Raw genomic sequence first — 7,734 nt, 5'->3', positions numbered from 1 at the left:
GATTTAAGCTATATAACTGCAAGTTTAAGCTATATAACTCACAAGCCGATCAATGTTTCTCTCTCATCATTGATGTTTCTATCTCTCTCCCTATCCCTATCAAATTTATTTTGAATCTTCTGGTTTCTTCTTTTGTATTTCCCATATGAACATTAGAATCAGCTTAATTTCCACAAAAACTTTTGCTGAAATTTTATTTGGATTGCCTTGAATCTTTAGGTTAATATGGAAAGAATTGACATCTTAACAATATTGAGTCTACTGATCCATGGCTGAATAAATATTTATTGAACAAAAAAGATTGTTGAAAGTTTGGTTTTGGAAGGAAGAATGTTCAGAAGCTGTAGGTAAATTAGAAATATCATGTTTATAATATGTTATGGCAAAAATTTTTTATTTGGATTTTCAAAAAACACATTTCTTTATCTTATAAGAAATTATCTTACAAGAAAAATTTGAAAGAGGTACAGTAAACTTTAGGAAATGTATGGTGATTGCTTTATGCTTTGATATATAAAACCCTGTCATTTTGGACCTAATAAGAAATCTCTGGAGTATGTTCTACCTTTAAAAAAGAAAAAATGGTAAGATAGTGACAAACTATTAAAATCTAAAGAGAGACAGCTGTACATTCATTCAATGAGAGAAATTTAGCACTATCAAAATTTGAATCCAGGAAAATTTCACTTCTTCAGACTCCTTAGAAAAATAATAACACCCATTGCATTTATTTGCTTTGGTAATTCTTTTAACTTTTTAAAAAATGGGGGAAAATATATACTTAATTTATCTTTATTGTTGTATTACATGTGTCTCCCTCTTTTCCCCCATTGACCTCCTCTACCCCACTTCTGCCCCCTCCCCAGGCCTTCACCGCACTATTGTTGGTGTGTATGGGTTATGCATATATGCATATAAATTATTTGGTTAATCTCTTCCTGCCCCCCCACCCCCCTTCCCTCTGAAATATATTGGTCGGTTGCATGCTTCAATGTCTCTGGATCTGTTTTGTTCATCAACTTATTTTGTTCATTAGATTCCACATATAAGTGAGAACATATACTTGTTTTTCTCTGAGTGGCTTATTTCACTTCGTATAATACTCTTCAGGTCCCTCCATGCTGCTAATTCTTTCCCAGATGGTCTTCACTAGATACTCTGTGAGAAAAATAAAACCCACTCTAGCTACTCAAATAGGTAAGGCATTTGTTAAAAGATATTAGGTATTGCAAATAACACCTTCTACTTACTCTTGGCTTTTCTTGCTCTTTCTAGTTCTTTTAGTTGTAGGGTTAGATCATTTATTTCAGATTGTTCTTGTTTCTTGAGGTAGGCCTATAACACTATGAACTTCCCTTGCAGGACTGTTTTCATTGTGTCCCATAGATTTTGGGTTGTTTGATGGAAAATCAGGGACATCTGTAATACTATCAATGAAAGGAAGGAAAGGGAAAGGAAAGGAAAGAAAAGGAAAGGAAAGGAAAGGAAAGGAAAGGAAAGGAAAGGAAAGGAAAGGAAAGGAAAGGAAAGGAAAGGAAAGGAAAGGAAGAAAGGAGGGAAGAGGGAGGGTGGGAGGAAGGAAGGAAGGGGCAGGGAGGGAGGCTGGGAGGCAGGGAGAAACATATATGTGCAGGGGAAGTATATTAGATAGCCCACAATGTCCAGAAGGACCAGAGAAACAGACTACCAGCCTAGATCAACACTATTCAGACCCAGCGACTACTTTGCTGGGTCAGGCCCCACTGCCTCTATTTCTTAGCTTACAGGGCAAATGTTGGACATTGAAAGATAGAACCTCAGTCAGTGTGATCCTAAAAGACCCGCATTGGCACAGTCTCCCTCAACGGACCAAGATTGCTTGCTTGCTTGTTGTTTCTGTTGTTTTTTTTTCTTTACAGAATAGATAGTTCACTCCAGAGGACAAGAGTAGCATAGTATAGGTAACTTATTTGAGCACACATTCATAATGGAGGACATCCCCCAAATATAAAAATAATGTTCAAAAGGGACTGAGCAGCCTCAAAATGGCAAGTACAGTTCACAAAACATTTAAAACCAAGGTGAGTCACATTATTACAGTGGTTTGATGGCTAAAAGGGATTTTTAAAATTGCCAGTGTGTTCCAAAGTTTAGGCCATGACTCATAGGAGGGCCATAAAAATCAATGTAGCATGTTCCATAATTTTAAAAACTAAAATAGAATTGAAAATACCCCTATGTATTGAATTAACTGAAGGCAAGTATTGTCTGGTAAAACATTTGCCCTAATTATAGATATGTATCTATATTTATATTTGTATATGTATAGTATGGGTATATTAGTGTCCTAAGCCCCAATGTAAAAGAAAATCTCTCAGTCCTACTCTCCATTATAAGGACATCATCTATCACCTGAAGAATACTTCCCATTTTCTTTGTAAATCTCTTCCTGCATTAGCCCTGTTGTGATAATTAAATGTATTTATTAATTATTAGATCACAAAATATTGTAAATATTATAGTTGCATTTGGAATTAGGCCATAATTAATAGTTGTTCTTTGCAGTAGTTAATACTAGTATTAAAACTAGTATTGCATATTAACTCTGGAAAGACAATTAATCTGTGTTATTTTAAAGATTTTTCAGTCAGCAGCTATGCTAAGGATTGCAGAGAAGACACTGGTTTAGAAGCAATAAGTGCATTTTTAAATAAAATAATTCTATTTTCAGTAAATAAGAGATTTTAAAGATGTAATCTGCTATGCTAAATGAAAATATTTTTCTTGCTAGTTTTCTACTATGTTTGTTTCTATCAACACTTTAAATACATTTTTCAAAGACAAAGTTTTATGATTTGAAAGAAAATATGAAAACAAAAGCTTTTCAACAGTTTCTTTATAATGTACCTTATTAACAATGCAGCTACATTAAAAAATTTGAATTACTAGAGAAAAGTACTTAAACCTCATGGATATTTTTATATTCATGGGTAAGAATTGTTCAAGTAATAATATTTTTAAAATTACAGTTTACTTTTCCAGTCCTCATTTTAACTGAATTTTTAAAAATCCTATTTCTAAATTCAAAGATTTGGCCAGCTTGGAAAATAGTTCTATCTTCAATAATAAGGAGGTTTATCAAATCTTTTTGAATGGTTGATGTACACCATTGTATGTCTTATAAACATAAATTTAATATTAATACTTCTATTACACAACATTAAAACCTAATTGTTTTCAAGATTTTAATGATAAAGAGGGTCAAAGAGGAGTAAATGATACCAAATTTCAGTGAACAATAAAAATAAGTGATTAACCCTTTAGATAACTCAGAGAACCCCCATAACTACTGTGTACGCTTCTCCTTCCTACAGAACACTCAATAAAGGCAGTAATGAAAAGTACACTTTTGCAAAGTGAACCCAGAATCTTTCTATTTGCTAATCCAGTGCCATAACCCAGATTTTGATATGGACTTTAAAAGTTTACTTTTTATCACAAATTATTTTTTGAACTCTCACTGAGAATAAAATGCACATTTTTTTACATGTTGACTCATCATTTTTATGGAAATTAATTTTCTTAATAAAAAATATACTAGTAAAGGACAAGGCATTTTTCCTTTCCAAGAACATTTTTCCTATACTGAGTGGTTCTGTGACATAGGAAGCTTATTATGATACACAAAATGTGCATAGGAAGGCTGCAAATCTAATCCGATAAGACAAAGAATGAGGTTAAAAAATGTAGTTATCAGGTGTTTAGTGTAGTCATTAAAAATGTCTCTTCCTGCCAGACTACTTTGTCCTGCTCAATGAATACTGTTTTATTCCAACATCCTTAACAGCCATTTAAAATAAAAATAATATAATTTAAAAAATAAGATATTTACATTAAATGAATCCTATTACCACACTGAGGTGGGTGGGGAAGGAGCTGATATTTTTTCTTGAGCACATGATATACTCACTGAATATGGCACCAAATCTACTTCCTGCAGTGAGTCCCTCTTACCATCAATTAAGACAACTATTTTACTTAAATAGATAATCCTTTTACTATTCTTCTTCTGCCTTGTCAGAAGTCTTTTGCCAATATTACTAATTACACTGGAGGAAGGTTATAAACTCCCTTTTATATTGTGGTATATGGCCAGTTGCCATAGTTTTCCTAAGAAAAAAAAGTTTTGGTGTTTCTCAGGATATGTTAACTCTTGCCCTATTTGAATTAATGCAAATTTAGAATAAAAACCAGCTATGTAATTTCTATTTCTCGAGTTACTTCTCAAGAAGCTGTGAAATTAAAAAAAAAAAAAAAATGTAAAATATGGAGTTCTTCAATTTGCTTTAAAAATTACTAGTCTTAAATAAGTTTTTTCACTTGCTCTTATAGTATTAATATTTAATACTGAGTATTATGCCAACCAGAATATCCAGTTAAGAAACAGCAGGAAATTTCCACATTTCTTAAAAATGGAGACCTTTATAAAATCTCATTAATGATTTTATAAAATGTAATACTCATATTTGGTACAGGTACAATGAAATAGACATTCACATGCACTGCTGGAGGTGACATAAACTGCTACCATCTTTCAGAAAGGTGAGTTGATAGTATACATCAAAAACCTTAACATGTTTCACACTGATTCAAAACTTTGTCTTTTAGGAATTTCGTTTACTAAAATGTATGAGAAATGGATATTTTGCATTGGGGTGTTCATCCCAGCATTATTTGGAATATAGAAAAACTGGGAACAATATAAATATACAATACCTAAGAATTGGTTATTGAAATGATAGGCTACTTATATAATAGATTACCACATAGCCATGAAGAAAAATCCATTTGAAATATTGTACTTACAAGCAAAGGAAAAAATGCTAACAGTTGCTATATCTCAGTGGTGAATTTCCAGGTGAGTTTCACTTTTTTTTCCTGTCTTCATTGTGATATAATTGACACTTAACATTGTGTAAGTTTAAGGTGCGCATGTGTTGATTGGAAACTTTATAAACTCCATAGTATCAGCTATAGTCACAGTTACCCTTTCTTTTTTGTCGTGAGATTTAGAATCTACTGTCTGAGCACTTTTACTCTCTTTATGCCTTTCTGTATTTTCCAATTTTCCTTCAGTGTACCCCTTTACTTTTTAAAAAGCATTTAAAAATTCATTTGTTGGTAACAGCATGGAGGAAAGTATTCTTTAAAATTACAGTTCAGTACAAATGAAATTTAATGTTTTCTTTATTATAATTGTAACATTTAAATATTTGCACCTCTTTATGCCTCCCGTATCTATCAAAATACGAAAAGAGCCAAAAGTTCCCTTTTTTTCCCAAATGAAATCTCAAATAAGACCACCATGTCATCAATTTAGTAGGTCCATTTGTGTAATTTCTCTTCATAATTATAATTAATTCTTTTGAAGTTTATCTGTGTTTGATCTGCCTCTTCACTGTGCCTGTAGGAAAATATCTTCCATCTTTTAAATTCCATCAATCTTCTCCTTTCATCTCCTCTCCTGTTCATCCATGTTCTGAAGTCTGTATGTAATGCTTTTTTTTCTTCAAGGTCTTCATTATTCAGAAGGTTCCATATAAAACAGTTATGTAATGCAAACTCTATTCATATTTATAAAGTTATTGATTAGGAAGCTATTGCAACAATTTCCAAACAATGTCATGTGTCAACCAATGGTCACTGGCACCAATTCAACACCAATAGGAATCCCCAATTTGTGGTGCAGTAAAGAAATAAATTTTCTGCAATGCAAACAGCTCAATTATGATACAGCATGGCTGTGAGAACAGCCTGGCTGTAGAACAATCCATCGTGTTACAGCTCAGCCACGAAGCAGTGTCGCTGTGGAACAGCACTGCTGAGAGGCAGCCCTGGGGCACAGTGGCTTTGGGGTGTAGCCTCTCCAGCTAGACAGCTCTGCTCTACTGTGGTCTGTTCCACCTGCTCTGGTCCACTCCACTCTGCACCAGTGTGCTCTGCCTTGATTCACTCCAGTGAGAAGTCTTCAGTGTTTCAGCTCTGGCTAGGGAAATGCAGTCTTCAGTCTCGTGATAAAGGAAAGTACGCTCCCTGGGCCAGAGGGAAGCTGATTTCTACGAAGAGATGTCCACACCCTTGGTCCCTGAGTAGTCCATCCTTATGCAAATGAGGCCTCCAAATCCTCCCAGTTTGGTATAAAAGGCACTGTCTTAATTGGTCAGAATGGAACTGCTCTGATTGGTCAGTGATGATGCTGTTGGGATACGCTGTATTTTTTTTCCGTGTATAAGACGCTATTTTTTTCTAAAATCGTTAGACTGAAAATTGAGTGGCATCTTATACATGGAGATCAGCGGAGGAGGGAGCCGGGCGGGTGTGTAGCTGCCCATACCTTGTCAAACAGGCTTCCTCCAATCACGAGCCCTATTGTTACTGACGTCAGCTGATGCCATAATTGGAGGTGGAGGTGGAGAGTGCCCAGATCCAACAGGGACTGGAGAGTTCTGAGCCCATAAATACATCAAAAAATAAAGATATTTACCGGTAAGCGATTGTCTTACTCTGCAAAATTCAAACTAAATGTAATCAGTTATGCAAAAGAGCATGGAAATAGAGCTGCAGAGAGACAATTTGGACCTCCTCCCATTGAGTGTATGATCAGACAGTGGAGAAAACAGGAAGAACAACTCCTTAAGATGCCAAAAAAGAATAAGGCCTTAAGAGGAAAACCAGCAAAATGTTTAAAATATTGATTTCTTAATTTTGGGTTGGAAAAGTGGGGGCGTCTTATACATGGAAAAATACAGTAGTTGCAGAGCGCCAATTAGACAGGGAATGTCTCAGTTGTATCTGTTGAAATAGGATTCCAGGAACTCCTCTGTAAGGGCTGGCTCAGATGGCAGAAACACAGTGTAGGCTTCTCCCAAAGGTGCCGTATGCACAAGAGGACCCTGTATAGAAATGGTTGCTAAACTCTGTTTTTGTTTGCTTGCTTTGTTTTAAGTGGAGCCCAGGTAGCCACCAGGAGGCCTTCTGAGTAGGTACCCTCTTTTTCAGGGTTCACACATGTAACCAACAACTGCAGTGGAGAAATATGTTGCAACCTAACACAATTCATTAAGAGCTCTCAGCCATTGACTCTCTGCAGCAGCCTCAGTACCACTTGAAGAACTAATTGCAGAGTCTACTTCTCTTTGCAGAGCAGTGTTCCACCTTTCTGGTACAGAAGTCAGCAACCACATTCCCCATGAGCTTCCTAGGGGAGAAAGAGGGGGAGTGGGGGAGTGGGGGAGGAACAAGTTGCCAAACCTACTTAGGCACACTCCACATAGATTAACCCACCAATTCAAAGGGCAGGGGTTCACCCAAGTCAACTTTAAAAGGGTTCAGAGTTCTGCCCTGGCTGATGTGGCTCAGTAGGTTGGGCATCCCCCTGCCCCTTGTGCACGGAAAGGTTGCAGGTTTGGTTCCTAGTCAGGGCACGTGCCTGGGTTGCAGGCTCGGTCCTCTGCAGGGGGCTTAAAGGAGGCAGCCAATCAATGTTCCATTCTCACATGATGTTCCACTCTCTCTGTTCACATAAGAAAACATTCAAACCTGTAAAGAATTTTTGTGAGTTTATTTGAGCCAAACTATTGACAACTGCTGGAAAGCAGAATCTCAACACATTAGGATAATGTTCGGAAGAACGGTGGTTTTTCACCTATTTTTCTACACTGCAATCAAAGGAAGAGAGGTAAGTGGGCTACATGA

The sequence above is a fragment of the Myotis lucifugus genome, unplaced genomic scaffold (genome assembly GCF_000147115.1).
Source record: "Myotis lucifugus unplaced genomic scaffold, Myoluc2.0 scaffold_171, whole genome shotgun sequence".
Classification (NCBI taxonomy): domain Eukaryota; kingdom Metazoa; phylum Chordata; class Mammalia; order Chiroptera; family Vespertilionidae; genus Myotis; species Myotis lucifugus.
Note: the sequence above shows the minus strand (reverse complement) of the source record.